Genomic DNA, 19,877 nt, shown 5'->3' on the forward strand with positions numbered 1-19,877 from the left:
ATCAAAGACGGCTCCTTAGCAAGAGGTGTCAAAAGGGTGAAAAGGGCATCAACATAATGCAACTTCGTTTACTGGTGATGCAGATGAATCCAGAATGCGGCGAGAACTCTGGTAGATTTCGGGGGCTTTTAGATAATCTGCTTATTTCCTTAAGGATGTAATATTTTATTATACAGCAGAGGATCCAGCTAATCAAAAATATTTCAGGATATTTTTTCCACTGCATCAAACACGGCTCCTTAGCAAGAGGTTTCAAAAGGGTGAAAAGGGCATCAACATAATGCAGCTTCGTTTTCTGGTGATGCAGATGAGTACAGAATGCGGCTCGATTCACGTGGATCTTCAGTGCCTTTCACAATATCTGCATATTTGCTTTCGAATAAATAATAATTATACAGCAGAGGATCACAGTTGTAGAAAAAAATTTCAGGATATTTTTCCCACTGCATCAAACACGTCTTCTTAGCAAGAGGTGTCCAAAGGGTGAAAAGGGCATGAACATAATGCAACTTCGTTTACTGGTGATGCAGATGAATCCGGAATGCGGCGAGAACTCAGGTGGATCACGGGTGCCTTTTAGAATATCTGCATATTTGCTTAAGCTTGTAGTATTTTATCATACAGCAGATAATCCAGCTGTTGAAAAAATTTCAGGATAGTTTTTCCACTGCATCAAACACGGCTACTTAGCAAGAGGTGTCAAAAGGGTGAAAAGCGCATCAACATAACGCACCTTCATTTTCTGGTGATGCAGACGATCCCGGAATGCGGCGAGAACTCAAATGCATTAAGAAGGCCCTTTAGAATATCTGCATATTTCCTTAAGGATGTTATATTTTATATACAGCAGAGGATGCAGCTGTTAAAAAAAATTCAGGATACTTTCTCCACTGCACCAAACACGGCTCCTTAGCAAGAGGTGTCAAAAGGGTGAAAAGGGCATCAACATAATGTAGCTTCGTGTACTGGTGATGCAGATGAGTCCGCAATGTGGTGAGAACTCAAGTGGATTACGGGGGCCTTTTAGAATATCTGCATATTTACTTAACGATGTAATATTGAATATACAGCAGATGATCCAGCTGTTGAAAAAAATTTCAGGATAGTTTTTTCACTGCAGCAAAGACGGCTCCTTAGCAAGATTTGTCAAAAGAGTGAAAAGTGCATCAATAAAACGCACCTTCATTTTCTGGTGATGCAGATGAGTCCAGAATGCGGCGAGAACTCAGGTGGATTAGGGGGCCTTTTAGAATATCTGCATAGTTCCTTAAGGATGTAATATTTTATATACAGCAAGGGATCCAGCTGTTAAAAAAATTTCAGGATATTTTTCAACTGCATGAAAAACGGCTCCTTAGCAAGAGGTGTCAAAATGGTGAAAAGGGCATCAACATAACGCACCTTCGTTTTCTGGTGATGCAGACGAGCCCGGAATGCGGCGAGAACTCAAATGCATTAAGGGGGCCCTTTAAAATATCTGCATATTTCCTTAAGGATGTTAAATTTTATATACAGCAGAGGATGCAGCTGTTAAAAAAAATTCAGGATACTTTTTCCACTGCACCAAACACGGCTCCTTAGCAAGAGGTGTCAAAAGGGTGAAAAGGGCATCAACATAATGTAGCTTCGTGTACTGGTGATGCAGATGAGTCCGCAATGTGGTGAGAACTCAAGTGGATTACGGGGGCCTTTTAGAATATCTGCATATTTACTTAACGATGTAATATTTAATATACAGCAGATGATCCAGCTGTTGAAAAAAATTTCAGGATAGTTTTTTCACTGCAGCAAACACGGCTCCTTAGCAAGATTTGTCGAAAGAGTGAAAAGTGCATCAATAAAACGCACCTTCATTTTCTGGTGATGCAGATGAGTCCAGAATGCGGCGAGAACTCAGGTGGATTAGTGGGCCTTTCAGATGTTTCCTTAAGGATGTAATATTTTAATATACAGCAGAGGATGCAGCTGTTGAAAAAAAATTCAGGATATTTTTTTCACTGCACCAAACACGGCTCCTCAACAAGAGGTGTCAAAAGGGTGAAAAGGGCATCAACTTATTGTAGCTTCGTTTACTGGTGATGCAGATGAGTCCGTAATGCGGCGAGAACTCAGGTGGATTAGGGGGGCCTTTTAGAATATCTGCATAGTTCCTTAAGGATGTAATATTTTAATATACAGCATGGGATCCAGCTGTTAAAAAAATTTCAGGATATTTTTCAACTGCATGAAAAACGGCTCTTTAGCAAGAGGTGTCAAAAGGGTGAAAAGGGCATCAACATAATGTAGCTTCGTGTACTGGTGATGCAGATGAGTACAGAATGCGGCTCGATTCACGTGGATCTTCGGTGTCTTCAACAATATCTGCATATTTGCTTTCCGAATAAATAATAATTATACAGCAGAGGATCACAGTTGTAGAAAAAAATTTCAGGATATTTTTCCCAGTGCATCAAACACGTCTTCTTAGCAAGAGGTGTCCAAAGGGTGAAAAGGGCATGAACATTAAGCAGCTTTGTTTTCTGGTGATGCAAAATGAGTCCGTAATGCGGCGAGAACTCAGGTTGATTACGGGGGCCTTTTAGAATATCTGCATATTTCCTTAAGGATGTAATATGTTCATATACAGCAAGGGATCCAGCTGTTGAAAAAATTTCAGGATATTTTTCAACTGCATGAAAAACGGCTCCTTAGCAATAGGTGTCAAAAGGGTGAAAAGGGCATCAACACAATGCACCTTCGTTTTCTGGTGATGCAGACGAGCCCGGAATGCGGCGAGAACTCAAATGCATTAAGGGGGCCCTTTAGAATATCTGCATATTTCCTTAAGGATGTTATATTTTATATACAGCAGAGGATGCAGCTGTTAAAAAAATTCAGGATACTTTTTCCACTGCACCAAACACGGCTCCTTAGCAAGAGGTGTCAAAAGGGTGAAAAGGGCATCAACATAATGTAGCTTCGTGTACTGGTGATGCAGATGAGTCCGCAATGTGGTGAGAACTCAAGTGGATTACGGGGGCCTTTTAGAATATCTGCATATTTACTTAACGATGTAATATTTAATATACAGCAGATGATCAAGCTGTTGAAAAAAATTTCAGGATAGTTTTGTCACTGCAGCAAACACGGCTCCTTAGCAAGATTTGTCAAAAGAGTGAAAAGTGCATCAACAAAAATCACCTTCGTTTTCTGGTGATGCAGATGAGTCCAGAATGCGGCGAGAACTCAGATGGATTAGGGGGCCTTTTAGATGTTTCCTTAAGGATGTAATATTTTAATATACAGCACAGGATGCAGCTGTTGAAAAAAATTTCAGGATATTTTTTCCACTGCACCAAACACGGCTCCTCAGCAAGAGGTGTCAAAAGGGTGAAAAGGGCATGAACATATTGTAGCTTCGTTTACTGGTGATGCAGACGAGCCCGGAATGCGGCGAGAACTCAAATGCATTGGGGGGGCCCCTTAAAATGTCTGCATATTTCCTTAAGGGTGTCATATTTCATATACAGCGGAGGATGCAGCTGTTAAAAAAAATTCAGGATACTTTTTCAACTGCACCAAACACGGCTCCTTAGCAAGAGGTGTGAAAAGGGTGAAAAGGGCATGAACATAATGTTGCTTCGTGTACTGGTGATGCAGATGAGTCCGCAATATGGTGAGAACTCAGGTGGATTACGGGGGGCTTTTAGAATATCTGCATATTTAATTAACGATGTAATATTTAATATACAGCAGATGATCCAGCTGTTGAAAATAATTTCAGGATAGTTTTTTCACTGCAGCAAACACGGCTCCTTAGCAAGAGGTGTCAAAAGGGTGAAGAGTGCATCAACATAACGCACCTTCGTTTTCTGGTGATGCAGATGAGACCAGAATGCGGCGAGAACTCAGGTGGATTAGGGGGCCTTTTAGATGTTTCCTTAAGGATGTAATATTTTATTATGCAGCAGAGGATCCTGCTGTTGAAAAAATTTCAGGATATTTTTCCACTGCATCAAACACGGCTCCTTCGCAACAGGTGTAAAAAGGGCGAAAAGGGCATTAACATAATGCAGCTTCGTTTTCTTGTGATGCAGATGAGTCCGTAATGCGGCGAGAACTCAGGTGGATTAGGGGGGCCTTTTAAAATATCTGCATATATCCTTAGGGATGTAATATTTTAATATATAGCAGAGGATCCTGCTAATAAAAAAATTTCAGGATATTTTTTCCACTGCACCAAACACGGCTCCTTAGCAAGAGGTGTCAAAAGGGTGAAAAGGGCATCAACATAATGTAGCTTCGTGTACTGGTGATGCAGATGAGTCCGCAATGTGGTGAGAACTCAGGTTGATTACGGGGGCCTTTTAGAATATCTGCATATTTACTTAACGACGTAATATTTAATATACAGCAGATGATCCAGCTGTTGAAAAAAATTTCAGGATAGTTATTTCACGGCAGCAAACACGGCTCCTTAGCAAGAGGTGTCAAAAGGGTGAAAAGTGCATCAACATAACGCACCTTCGTTTTCTGGTGATGCAGACGAGCCCGGAATGCGGCGAGAACTCAAATGCATTGGGGGGGCCCCTTAAAATGTCTGCATATTTCCTTAAGGGTGTCATATTTTATATACAGCGGAGGATGCAGCTGTTAAAAAAAATTCAGGATACTTTTTCAACTGCACCAAACACGGCTCCTTAGCAAGAGGTGTGAAAAGGGTGAAAAGGGCATGAACATATTGTAGCTTCGTTTACTGGTGATGCAGATGAGTCAGCAATGTGGCGAAAACTCAGGTGGATTACGGGGGCCTTTTAGAATATCTGCATATTTACTTAAGGTTGTATTATTTTAATATACAGTAGAGGATGCAGCTATTGAAAAAATTTGAGGATATTTTTTCTACTGCATCAAAGACAGCTCCTTAGCAAGAGGGGTCGAAAGGGTGAAAAGGGCATCAACATAATGCAGCTTTGTTTTCTGGTGATGCAGATGAGTCCGGATTGTGGCGAGAACTCAAGTGGATAAAGGGTGCCTTTTAGAATATCTGCATAGTTACTTAAGGTTGTCATATTTGATTATACAGCAGAGGATGCAGCTATTGCAAAAATTGGAGGATATTTTTTCTACTGCATCAAAGACGGCTCCTTAGCAAGAGGTGTCAAAAGGGTGAAAAGGGCATCAACATAATGCAACTTCGTTTACTGTTGATGCAGATGAATCCAGAATGCGGCGAGAACTCTGGTAGATTTCGGGGGCTTTTAGAAAATCTGCTTATTTCCTTAAGGATGTAATATTTTATTATACAGCAGAGGATCCAGCTAATCAAAAATATTTCAGGATATTTTTTCCACTGCATCAAACACGGCTCCTTAGCAAGAGGTTTCAAAAGGGTGAAAAGGGCATCAACATAATGCAGCTTCGTTTTCTGGTGATGCAGATGAGTACAGAATGCGGCTCGATTCACGTGGATCTTCAGTGCCTTTCACAATATCTGCATATTTGCTTTCGAATAAATAATAATTATACAGCAGAGGATCACAGTTGTAGAAAAAAATTTCAGGATATTTTTCCCACTGCATCAAACACGTCTTCTTAGCAAGAGGTGTCCAAAGGGTGAAAAGGGCATGAACATAATGCAACTTCGTTTACTGGTGATGCAGATGAATCCGGAATGCGGCGAGAACTCAGGTGGATCACGGGTGCCTTTTAGAATATCTGCATATTTGCTTAAGCTTGTAGTATTTTATCATACAGCAGATAATCCAGCTGTTGAAAAAATTTCAGGATAGTTTTTCCACTGCATCAAACACGGCTCCTTAGCAAGAGGTGTCAAAAGGGTGAAAGGGGCATCAACATAATGCACCTTCGTTTTCTGGTGATGCAGATGAGTCCGCAATGCGGCGAGAACTCAGGTGGCGTAGAGGCCTTTTAGAATATCTGCGTATTTCTTTAGGGATGTAATATCCTAATATACACCAGAGGATCCAGCTGTTCAAAAAAAATTCAGGATATTTTTTCCACTGCATCAAACACGGCTACTTAGCAAGAGGTGTCAAAAGGGTGAAAAGCGCATCAACATAACGCACCTTCGTTTTCTGGTGATGCAGACGATCCCGGAATGCGGCGAGAACTCAAATGCATTAAGAAGGCCCTTTAGAATATCTGCATATTTCCTTAAGGATGTTATATTTTATATACAGCAGAGGATGCAGCTGTTAAAAAAAATTCAGGATACTTTCTCCACTGCACCAAACACGGCTCCTTAGCAAGAGGTGTCAAAAGGGTGAAAAGGGCATCAACATAATGTAGCTTCGTGTACTGGTGATGCAGATGAGTCCGCAATGTGGTGAGAACTCAAGTGGATTACGGGGGCCTTTTAGAATATCTGCATATTTACTTAACGATGTAATATTGAATATACAGCAGATGATCCAGCTGTTGAAAAAAATTTCAGGATAGTTTTTTCACTGCAGCAAAGACGGCTCCTTAGCAAGATTTGTCAAAAGAGTGAAAAGTGCATCAATAAAACGCACCTTCATTTTCTGGTGATGCAGATGAGTCCAGAATGCGGCGAGAACTCAGGTGGATTAGGGGGCCTTTTAGAATATCTGCATAGTTCCTTAAGGATGTAATATTTTATATACAGCAAGGGATCCAGCTGTTGAAAAAATTTCAGGATATTTTTCAACTGCATGAAAAACGGCTCCTTAGCAAGAGGTGTCAAAATGGTGAAAAGGGCATCAACATAACGCACCTTCGTTTTCTGGTGATGCAGACGAGCCCGGAATGCGGCGAGAACTCAAATGCATTAAGGGGGCCCTTTAAAATATCTGCATATTTCCTTAAGGATGTTAAATTTTATATACAGCAGAGGATGCAGCTGTTAAAAAAAATTCAGGATACTTTTTCCACTGCACCAAACACGGCTCCTTAGCAAGAGGTGTCAAAAGGGTGAAAAGGGCATCAACATAATGTAGCTTCGTGTACTGGTGATGCAGATGAGTCCGCAATGTGGTGAGAACTCAAGTGGATTACGGGGGCCTTTTAGAATATCTGCATATTTACTTAACGATGTAATATTTAATATACAGCAGATGATCCAGCTGTTGAAAAAAATTTCAGGATAGTTTTTTCACTGCAGCAAACACGGCTCCTTAGCAAGATTTGTCGGAAGAGTGAAAAGTGCATCAATAAAACGCACCTTCATTTTCTGGTGATGCAGATGAGTCCAGAATGCGGCGAGAACTCAGGTGGATTAGTGGGCCTTTCAGATGTTTCCTTAAGGATGTAATATTTTAATATACAGCAGAGGATGCAGCTGTTGAAAAAAAATTCAGGATATTTTTTTCACTGCACCAAACACGGCTCCTCAGCAAGAGGTGTCAAAAGGGTGAAAAGGGCATCAACTTATTGTAGCTTCGTTTACTGGTGATGCAGATGAGTCCGTAATGCGGCGAGAACTCAGGTGGATTAGGGGGGCCTTTTAGAATATCTGCATAGTTCCTTAAGGATGTAATATTTTAATATACAGCATGGGATCCAGCTGTTAAAAAAATTTCAGGATATTTTTCAACTGCATGAAAAACGGCTCTTTAGCAAGAGGTGTCAAAAGGGTGAAAAGGGCATCAACATAATGTAGCTTCGTGTACTGGTGATGCAGATGAGTACAGAATGCGGCTCGATTCACGTGGATCTTCGGTGTCTTCAACAATATCTGCATATTTGCTTTCCGAATAAATAATAATTATACAGCAGAGGATCACAGTTGTAGGAAAAAATTTCAGGATATTTTTCCCAGTGCATCAAACACGTCTTCTAGCAAGAGGTGTCCAAAGGGTGAAAAGGGCATGAACATTAAGCAGCTTTGTTTTCTGGTGATGCAAAATGAGTCCGTAATGCGGCGAGAACTCAGGTTGATTACGGGGGCCTTTTAGAATATCTGCATATTTCCTTAAGGATGTAATATGTTCATATACAGCAAGGGATCCAGCTGTTGAAAAAATTTCAGGATATTTTTCAACTGCATGAAAAACGGCTCCTTAGCAATAGGTGTCAAAAGGGTGAAAAGGGCATCAACACAATGCACCTTCGTTTTCTGGTGATGCAGACGAGCCCGGAATGCGGCGAGAACTCAAATGCATTAAGGGGGCCCTTTAGAATATCTGCATATTTCCTTAAGGATGTTATATTTTATATACAGCAGAGGATGCAGCTGTTAAAAAAATTCAGGATACTTTTTCCACTGCACCAAACACGGCTCCTTAGCAAGAGGTGTCAAAAGGGTGAAAAGGGCATCAACATAATGTAGCTTCGTGTACTGGTGATGCAGATGAGTCCGCAATGTGGTGAGAACTCAAGTGGATTACGGGGGCCTTTTAGAATATCTGCATATTTACTTAACGATGTAATATTTAATATACAGCAGATGATCAAGCTGTTGAAAAAAATTTCAGGATAGTTTTGTCACTGCAGCAAACACGGCTCCTTAGCAAGATTTGTCAAAAGAGTGAAAAGTGCATCAACAAAAATCACCTTCGTTTTCTGGTGATGCAGATGAGTCCAGAATGCGGCGAGAACTCAGATGGATTAGGGGGCCTTTTAGATGTTTCCTTAAGGATGTAATATTTTAATATACAGCACAGGATGCAGCTGTTGAAAAAAATTTCAGGATATTTTTTCCACTGCACCAAACACGGCTCCTCAGCAAGAGGTGTCAAAAGGGTGAAAAGGGCATGAACATATTGTAGCTTCGTTTACTGGTGATGCAGACGAGCCCGGAATGCGGCGAGAACTCAAATGCATTGGGGGGGCCCCTTAAAATGTCTGCATATTTCCTTAAGGGTGTCATATTTCATATACAGCGGAGGATGCAGCTGTTAAAAAAAATTCAGGATACTTTTTCCACTGCACCAAACACGGCTCCTTAGCAAGAGGTGTCAAAAGGGTGAAAAGGGCATCAACATAATGTAGCTTCGTGTACTGGTGATGCAGATGAGTCCGCAATGTGGTGAGAACTCAGGTTGATTACGGGGGCCTTTTAGAATATCTGCATATTTACTTAACGACGTAATATTTAATATACAGCAGATGATCCAGCTGTTGAAAAAAATTTCAGGATAGTTATTTCACGGCAGCAAACACGGCTCCTTAGCAAGAGGTGTCAAAAGGGTGAAAAGTGCATCAACATAACGCACCTTCGTTTTCTGGTGATGCAGACGAGCCCGGAATGCGGCGAGAACTCAAATGCATTGGGGGGGCCCCTTAAAATGTCTGCATATTTCCTTAAGGGTGTCATATTTTATATACAGCGGAGGATGCAGCTGTTAAAAAAAATTCAGGATACTTTTTCAACTGCACGAAACACGGCTCCTTAGCAAGAGGTGTGAAAAGGGTGAAAAGGGCATGAACATATTGTAGCTTCGTTTAATGGTGATGCAGATGAGTCCGTAATGCGGCGAGAACTCAGGTGGATTAGGGGGGCCTTTTAGAATATCTGCATAGTTCCTTAGGGATGTAATATTTTAATATACAGCATGAGATCCAGCTGTTGAAAAAATTTCAGGATATTTTTCCACTGCATCAAACACGGCTCCTTAGCAAGAGGTTTCAAAAGGGTGAAAAGGGCATCAACATAATGCAGCTTCATTTTCTGGTGATGCAGATGAGTACAGAATGCGGCTCGATTCACGTGGATCTTCGGTGTCTTCAACAATATCTGCATATTTGCTTTCCGAATAAATAATATTTATACAGCAGAGGATCACAGTTGTAGAAAAAAATTTCAGGATATTTTTCCCACTGCATCAAACACGTCTTCTTAGCAAGAAGTGTCCAAAGGGTGAAAAGGGCATCAACTTATTGTAGCTTCGTTTACTGGTGATGCAGATGAGTCCGTAATGCGGCGAGAACTCAGGTGGATTAGGGGGGCCTTTTAGAATATCTGCATAGTTCCTTAAGGATGTAATATTTTAATATACAGCATGGGATCCAGCTGTTAAAAAAATTTCAGGATATTTTTCAACTGCATGAAAAACGGCTCTTTAGCAAGAGGTGTCAAAAGGGTGAAAAGGGCATCAACACAACGCACCTTCGTTTTCTGGTGATGCAGACGATCCCGGAATGCGGCGAGAACTCAAATGCATTAAGAAGGCCCTTTAGAATATCTGCATATTTCCTTAAGGATGTTATATTTTATATACAGCAGAGGATGCAGCTGTTAAAAAAAATTCAGGATACTTTCTCCACTGCACCAAACACGGCTCCTTAGCAAGAGGTGTCAAAAGGGTGAAAAGGGCATCAACATAATGTAGCTTCGTGTACTGGTGATGCAGATGAGTCCGCAATGTGGTGAGAACTCAAGTGGATTACGGGGGCCTTTTAGAATATCTGCATATTTAATTAACGATGTAATATTTAATATACAGCAGATGATCCAGCTGTTGAAAAAAATTTCAGCATAGTTTTTTCACTGCAGCAAACACGGCTCCTTAGCAAGAGGTGTCAAAAGGGTGAAAAGGGCATCAACATAATGTAGCTTCGTGTACTGGTGATGCAGATGAGTCCGCAATGCGGCGAGAACTCAGGTGAATTAGGGGGCCTTTTAGAATATCTGCATAGTTCCTTAAGGATGTAATATTTTAATATACAGCAAGGGATCCAGCTGTTGAAAAAATTTCAGGATATTTTTCAACTGCATGAAAAACGGCTCCTTACCAAGAGGTGTCAAAAGTGAAAAGGGCATCAACTTATTGTAGCTTCGTTTACTGGTGATGCAGATGAGTCCGTAATGCGGCGAGAACTCAGGTGGATTAGGGGGGCCTTTTAGAATATCTGCATATTTACTTAACGATGTAATATTTAATATACAGCAGATGATCCAGCTGTTGAAAAAAATTTCAGGATAGTTTTTTCACTGCAGCACACACGGCTCCTTAGCAAGATTTGTCAAAAGGGTGAAAAGTGCATCAATAAAACGCACCTTCATTTTCTGGTGATGCAGATGAGTCCAGAATGCGGCGAGAACTCAGGTGGATTAGGGGGCCTTTCAGATGTTTTCTTAAGGATGTAATATTTTAATATACAGCCGAGGATGCAACTGTTGAAAAAAAATTCAGGATATTTTTTCCATTGCACCAAACACGGCTCCTCAGCAAGAGGTGTCAAAAGGGTGAAAAGGGCATCAACTTATTGTAGCTTCGTTTTCTGGTGACGCAGATGAGTCCGTAATGCGGCGAGAACTCAGGTGGATTAGGGGGGCCTTTTAGAATATCTGCATAGTTCCTTAAGGATGTAATATTTTAATATACAGCATGGGATCCAGCTGTTGAAAAAATTTCAGGATATTTTTCCACTGCATCAAACACGGCTCCTTAGCAGGAGGTTTCAAAAGGGTGAAAAGGGCCTCAACATAATGCAGCTTCGTTTTCTGGTGAAGCAGATGAGTACAGAATGCGGCTCGATTCACGTGGATCTTCGGTGTCTTCAACAATATCTGCATATTTGCTTTCCGAATAAATATTAATTATACAGCAGAGGATCACAGTTGTAGAAAAAAATTTCAGGATATTTTTCCCAGTGCATCAAACACGTCTTCTTAGCAAGAGGTGTCCAAAGGGTGAAAAGGGCATCAACATTAAGCAGCTTTGTTTTCTGGTGATGCAAAATGAGTCCGTAATGCGGCGAGAACTCAGGTTGATTACGGGGGCCTTTTAGAATATCTGCATATTTCCTTAAGGATGTAATATGTTCATATACAGCAAGGGATCCAGCTGTTGAAAAAATTTCAGGATATTTTTCAACTGCATGAAAAACGGCTCCTTAGCAAGAGGTGTCAAAAGGGTGAAAAGGGCATCAACACAATGCACCTTCGTTTTCTGGTGATGCAGACGAGCCCGGAATGCGGCGAGAACTCAAATGCATTAAGGGGGCCCTTTAGAATATCTGCATATTTCCTTAAGGATGTTATATTTTATATACAGCAGAGGATGCAGCTGTTAAAAAAATTCAGGATACTTTTTCCACTGCACCAAACACGGCTCCTTAGCAAGAGGTGTCAAAAGGGTGAAAAGGGCATCAACATAATGTAGCTTCGTGTACTGGTGATGCAGATGAGTCCGCAATGTGGTGAGAACTCAGGTGGATTACGGGGGCCTTTTAGAATATCTGCATATTTACTTAACGATGTAATATTTAATATACAGCAGATGATCCAGCTGTTGAAAAAAATTTCAGGATAGTTATTTCACGGCAGCAAACACGGCTCCTTAGCAAGAGGTGTCAAAAGGGTGAAAAGTGCATCAACATAACGCACCTTCGTTTTCTGGTGATGCAGATGAGTCCAGAATGCGGCGAGAACTCAGGTGGATAGGGGGCCTTTTAGATGTTTTCTTAAGGATGTAATATTTTATTATGCAGCAGAGGATCCTGCTGTTGAAAAAATTTCAGGATATTTTTCCACTGCACCAAACACGACTCCTCAGCAAGAGGTGTCAAAAGGGTGAAAAGGGCATGAACATATTGTAGCTTCGTTTACTGGTGATGCAGACGAGCCCGGAATGCGGCGAGAACTCAAATGCATTAAGGGGGCCCTTTAAAATATCTGCATATTTCCTTAAGGATGTCATATTTTATATACAGCAGAGGATGCAGCTGATAAAAAAAAAATTCAGGATACTTTTTCCACTGCACCAAACACGGCTCCTTAGCAAGAGGTGTCAAAAGGGTGAAAAGGGCATCAACATAATGTAGCTTCGTGTACTGGTGATGCAGATGAGTACAGAATGCGGCTCGATTCACGTGGATCTTCGGTGTCTTCAACAATATCTGCATATTTGCTTTCCGAATATATAATAATTATACAGCAGAGGATCACAGTTGTAGAAAAAAATTTCAGGATATTTTTCCCAGTGCATCAAACACGTCTTCTTAGCAAGAGGTGTCCAAAGGGTGAAAAGGGCATCAACATTAAGCAGCTTTGTTTTCTGGTGATGCAAAATGAGTCCGTAATGCGGCGAGAACTCAGGTTGATTACGGGGGCCTTTTAGAATATCTGCATATTTCCTTAAGGATGTAATATGTTCATATACAGCAAGGGATCCAGCTGTTGAAAAAATTTCAGGATATTTTTCAACTGCATGAAAAATGGCTCCTTAGCAATAGGTGTCAAAAGGGTGAAAAGGGCATCAACACAATGCACCTTCGTTTTCTGGTGATGCAGACGAGCCCGGAATGCGGCGAGAACTCAAATGCATTAAGGGGGCCCTTTAGAATATCTGCATATTTCCTTAAGGATGTTATATTTTATATACAGCAGAGGATGCAGCTGTTAAAAAAATTCAGGATACTTTTTCCACTGCACCAAACACGGCTCCTTAGCAAGAGGTGTCAAAAGGGTGAAAAGGGCATCAACATAATGTAGCTTCGTGTACTGGTGATGCAGATGAGTCCGCAATGTGGTGAGAACTCAAGTGGATTACGGGGGCCTTTTAGAATATCTGCATATTTACTTAACGATGTAATATATAATATACAGCAGATGATCAAGCTGTTGAAAAAAATTTCAGGATAGTTTTGTCACTGCAGCAAACACGGCTCCTTAGCAAGATTTGTCAAAAGAGTGAAAAGTGCATCAACAAAACGCACCTTCGTTTTCTGGTGATGCAGATGAGTCCAGAATGCGGCGAGAACTCAGGTGGATTAGGGGGCCTTTTAGATGTTTCCTTAAGGATGTAATATTTTAATATACAGCACAGGATGCAGCTGTTGAAAAAAATTTCAGGATATTTTTTCCACTGCACCAAACACGGCTCCTCAGCAAGAGGTGTCAAAAGGGTGAAAAGGGCATGAACATATTGTAGCTTCGTTTACTGGTGATGCAGACGAGCCCGGAATGCGGCGAGAACTCAAATGCATTGGGGGGCCCCTTAAAATGTCTGCATATTTCCTTAAGGGTGTCATATTTCATATACAGCGGAGGATGCAGCTGTTAAAAAAAAATTCAGGATACTTTTTCAACTGCACCAAACACGGCTCCTTAGCAAGAGGTGTGAAAAGGGTGAAAAGGGCATGAACATAATGTTGCTTCGTGTACTGGTGATGCAGATGAGTCCGCAATATGGTGAGAACTCAGGTGGATTACGGGGGGCTTTTAGAATATCTGCATATTTAATTAACGATGTAATATTTAATATACAGCAGATGATCCAGCTGTTGAAAAAAATTTCAGGATAGTTATTTCACTGCAGCAAACACGGCTCCTTAGCAAGAGGTGTCAAAAGGGTGAAGAGTGCATCAACATAACGCACCTTCGTTTTCTGGTGATGCAGATGAGACCAGAATGCGGCGAGAACTCAGGTGGATTAGGGGGCCTTTTAGATGTTTCCTTAAGGATGTAATATTTTATTATGCAGCAGAGGATCCTGCTGTTGAAAAAATTTCAGGATATTTTTCCACTGCATCAAACACGGCTCCTTCGCAACAGGTGTAAAAAGGGCGAAAAGGGCATCAACATAATGCAGCTTCGTTTTCTTGTGATGCAGATGAGTCCGGAATGCGGCGAGAACTCAAATGCATTAAGGGGGCCCTTTAAAATATCTGCATATTTCCTTAAGGATGTCATATTTTATATACAGCAGAGGATGCAGCTGATAAAAAAAAATTAAGGATACTTTTTCCACTGCACCAAACACGGCTCCTTAGCAAGAGGTGTCAAAAGGGTGAAAAGGGCATCAACATAATGTAGCTTCGTGTACTGGTGATGCAGATGAGTACAGAATGCGGCTCGATTCACGTGGATCTTTGGTGTCTTCAACAATATCTGCATATTTGCTTTCCGAATAAATAATAATTATACAGCAGAGGATCACAGTTGTAGAAAAAAATTTCAGGATATTTTTTCCACTGCACCAAACACGGCTCCTTAGCAAGAGGTGTCAAAAGGGTGAAAAGGGCATCAACATAATGTAGCTTCGTGTACTGGTGATGCAGATGAGTCCGCAATGTGGTGAGAACTCAGGTGGATTACGGGGGCCTTTTAGAATATCTGCATATTTACTTAACGATGTAATATTTAATATACAGCAGATGATCCAGCTGTTGAAAAAAATTTCAGGATAGTTATTTCACGGCAGCAAACACGGCTCCTTAGCAAGAGGTGTCAAAAGGGTGAAAAGTGCATCAACATAACGCACCTTCGTTTTCTGGTGATGCAGATGAGTCCAGAATGCAGCGAGAACTCAGGTGGATTAGGGGGCCTTTTAGATGTTTCCTTGAGGATGTAATATTTTAATATACAGCAGAGGATGCAGCTGTTGAAAAAAATTTCAGGATATTTTTTCCAGTGCACCAAACACGGCTCCTCAGAAAGAGGTTGTCAAAAGGGTGAAAAGGGCATGAACATATTGTAGCTTCGTTTACTGGTGATGCAGACGAGCCCGGAATGCGGCGAGAACTCAAATGCATTGGGGGGGCCCCTTAAAATGTCTGCATATTTCCTTAAGGGTGTCAAATTTATATACAGCGGAGGATGCAGCTGTTAAAAAAAATTCAGGATACTTTTTCAACTGCACCAAACACGGCTCCTTAGCAAGAGGTGTGAAAAGGGTGAAAAGGGCATGAACATATTGTAGCTTCGTTAAATGGTGATGCAGATGAGTCCGTAATGCGGCGAGAACTCAGGTGGATTAGGGGGGCCTTTTAGAATATCTGCATAGTTCCTTAGGGATGTAATATTTTAATATACAGCATGAGATCCAGCTGTTGAAAAAATTTCAGGATATTTTTCCACTGCATCAAACACGGCTCCTTAGCAAGAGGTTTCAAAAGGGTGAAAAGGGCATCAACATAATGCAGCTTCATTTTCTGGTGATGCAGATGAGTACAGAATGCGGCTCGATTCACGTGGATCTTCGGTGTCTTCAACAATATCTGCATATTTGCTTTCCGAATAAATAATAATTATACAGCAGAGGATCACAGTTGTAGAAAAAAATTTCAGGATATTTTTCCCACTAAATCAAACACGTCTTCTTAGCAAGAAGTGTCCAAAGGGTGAAAAGGGATTCAACATTATGCAGCTTTGTTTTCTGGTGATGCAAAATGAGTCCGTCATGCGGCGAGAACTCAGGTGGATTAGGGGGCCTTTTAGATGTTTCCTTAAGGATGTAATATTTTATTATGCAGCAGAGGATCCTGCTGCTGAAAAAATTTCAGGATATTTTTCCACTGCATCAAACACGGCTCCTTCGCAACAGGTGTAAAAAGGGCGAAAAGGGCATCAACATAATGCAGCTTCGTTTTCTTGTGATGCAGATGAGTCCGTAATGCGGCGAGAACTCAGGTGGATTAGGGGGCCCTTTTAAAATATCTGCATATATCCTTAGGGATGTAATATTTTAATATAAAGCAGAGGATCCTGCTAATAAAAAAATTTCAGGATATTTTTTCCACTGCACCAAACACGGCTCCTTAGCAAGAGGTGTCAAAAGGGTGAAAAGGGCATCAACATAATGTAGCTTCGTGTACTGGTGATGCAGATGAGTCCGCAATGTGGTGAGAACTCAGGTGGATTACGGGGGCCTTTTAGAATATCTGCATATTTACTTAACGATGTAATATTTAATATACAGCAGATGATCCAGCTGTTGAAAAAAATTTCAGGATAGTTATTTCACGGCAGCAAACACGGCTCCTTAGCAAGAGGTGTCAAAAGGGTGAAAAGTGCATCAACATAACGTACCTTCGTTTTCTGGTGATGCAGATGAGTCCAGAATGCGGCGAGAACTCAGGTGGATTAGGGGGCCTTTTAGATGTTTCCTTATGGATGTAATATTTTAATATACAGCAGAGGATGCAGCTGTTGAAAAAAATTTCAGGATATTTTTTTCACTGCACCAAACACGGCTCCTCAGCAAGAGGTGTCAAAAGGGTGAAAAGGGCATGAACATATTGTAGCTTCGTTTACTGGTGATGCAGACGAGCCCGGAATGCGGCGAGAACTCAAATGCATTGGGGGGGGGGGCCTTAAAATGTCTGCATATTTCCTTAAGGGTGTCATATTTTATATACAGCGGAGGATGCAGCTGTTAAAAAAAATTCAGGATACTTTTTCCACTGCACCAAACACGGCTCCTTAGCAAGAGGTGTCAAAAGGGTGAAAAGGGCATCAACATAATGTAGCTTCGTGTACTGGTGATGCAGATGAGTCCGCAATGTGGTGAGAACTCAGGTGGATTACGGGGGCCTTTTAGAATATCTGCATATTTACTTAACGATGTAATATTTAATATACAGCAGATGATCCAGCTGTTGAAAAAAAATTCAGGATAGTTATTTCACGGCAGCAAACACGGCTCCTTAGCAAGAGGTGTCAAAAGGGTGAAAAGTGCATCAACATAACGCACCTTCGTTTTCTGGTGATGCAGATGAGTCCAGAATGCGGCGAGAACTTAGGTGGATAGGGGGCCTTTTAGATGTTTCCTTAAGGATGTAATATTTTATTATGCAGCAGAGGATCCTGCTGTTGAAAAAATTTCAGGATATTTTTCCACTGCACCAAACACGGCTCCTCAGCAAGAGGTGTCAAAAGGGTGAAAAGGGCATGAACATATTGTAGCTTCGTTTACTGGTGATGCAGACGAGCCCGGAATGCGGCGAGAACTCAAATGCATTAAGGGGGCCCTTTAAAATATCTGCATATTTCCTTAAGGATGTCATATTTTATATACAGCAGAGGATGCAGCTGATAAAAAAAAATTCAGGATACTTTTTCCACTGCACCAAACACGGCTCCTTAGCAAGAGGTGTCAAAAGGGTGAAAAGGGCATCAACATAATGTAGCTTCGTGTACTGGTGATGCAGATGAGTACAGAATGCGGCTCGATTCACGTGTATCTTCGGTGTCTTCAACAATATCTGCATATTTGCTTTCCGAATAAATAATAATTATACAGCAGAGGATCACAGTTGTAGAAAAAAATTTCAGGATATTTTTCCCAGTGCATCAAACACATCTTCTTAGCAAGAGGTGTCCAAAGGCTGAAAAGGGCATCAACATTAAGCAGCTTTGTTTTCTGGTGATGCAAAATGAGTCCGTAATGCGGCGAGAACTCAGGTTGATTACGGGGGCCTTTTAGAATATCTGCATATTTCCTTAAGGATGTAATATGTTCATATACAGCAAGGGATCCAGCTGTTGAAAAAATTTCAGGATATTTTTCAACTGCATGAAAAACGGCTCCTTAGCAATAGGTGTCAAAAGGGTGAAAAGGGCATCAACACAATGCACCTTCGTTTTCTGGTGATGCAGACGAGCCCGGAATGCGGCGAGAACTCAAATGCATTAAGGGGGCCCTTTAGAATATCTGCATATTTCCTTAAGGATGTTATATTTTATATACAGCAGAGGATGCAGCTGTTAAAAAAATTCAGGATACTTTTTCCACTGCACCAAACACGGCTCCTTAGCAAGAGGTGTCAAAAGGGTGAAAAGGGCATCAACATAATGTAGCTTCGTGTACTGGTGATGCAGATGAGTCCGCAATGTGGTGAGAACTCAAGTGGATTACGGGGGCCTTTTAGAATATCTGCATATTTACTTAACGATGTAATATTTAATATACAGCAGATGATCAAGCTGTTGAAAAAAATTTCAGGATAGTTTTGTCACTGCAGCAAACACGGCTCCTTAGCAAGATTTGTCAAAAGAGTGAAAAGTGCATCAACAAAACGCACCTTCGTTTTCTGGTGATGCAGATGAGTCCAGAATGCGGCGAGAACTCAGGTGGATTAGGGGGCCTTTTAGATGTTTCCTTAAGGATGTAATATTTTAATATACAGCACAGGATGCAGCTGTTGAAAAAAATTTCAGGATATCTTTTCCACTGCACCAAACACGGCTCCTCAGCAAGAGGTGTCAAAAGGGTGAAAAGGGCATGAACATATTGTAGCTTCGTTTACTGGTGATGCAGACGAGCCCGGAATGCGGCGAGAACTCAAATGCATTGGGGGGGCCCCTTAAAATGTCTGCATATTTCCTTAAGGGTGTCATATTTCATATACAGCGGAGGATGCAGCTCTTAAAAAAAATTCAGGATACTTTTTCAACTGCACCAAACACGGCTCCTTAGCAAGAGGTGTGAAAAGGGTGAAAAGGGCATGAACATAATGTTGCTTCGTGTACTGGTGATGCAGATGAGTCCGCAATGTGGTGAGAACTCAGGTGGATTACGGGGGCCTTTTAGAATATCTGCATATTTACTTAACGATGTAATATTTAATATACAGCAGATGATCCAGCTGTTGAAAAAAATTTCAGGATAGTTATTTCACGGCAGCAAACACGGCTCCTTAGCAAGAGGTGTCAAAAGGGTGAAAAGTGCATCAACATAACGCACCTTCGTTTTCTGGTGATGCAGATGAGTCCAGAATGCGGCGAGAACTCAGGTGGATTAGGGGGCCTTTTAGATGTTTCCTTGAGGATGTAAAATTTTAATATACAGCAGAGGATGCAGCTGTTGAAAAAAATTTCAGGATATTTTTTCCAGTGCACCAAACACGGCTCCTCAGCAAGAGGTGTCAAAAGGGTGAAAAGGGCATGAACATATTGTAGCTTCGTTTACTGGTGATGCAGACGAGCCCGGAATGCGGCGAGAACTCAAATGCATTGGGGGGGCCCCTTAAAATGTCTGCATATTTCCTTAAGGGTGTCATATTTTATATACAGCGGAGGATGCAGCTGTTAAAAAAAATTCAGGATACTTTTTCAACTGCACCAAACACGGCTCCTTAGCAAGAGGTGTGAAAAGGGTGAAAAGGGCATGAACATATTGTAGCTTCGTTTAATGGTGATGCAGATGAGTCCGTAATGCGGCGAGAACTCAGGTGGATTAGGGGGGCCT

Source organism: Haemaphysalis longicornis, unplaced genomic scaffold (assembly GCF_048455015.1).
Source record: "Haemaphysalis longicornis isolate Haplotype H1 unplaced genomic scaffold, Haemaphysalis longicornis Haplotype H1 scaffold_15, whole genome shotgun sequence".
Taxonomy (NCBI): domain Eukaryota; kingdom Metazoa; phylum Arthropoda; class Arachnida; order Ixodida; family Ixodidae; genus Haemaphysalis; species Haemaphysalis longicornis.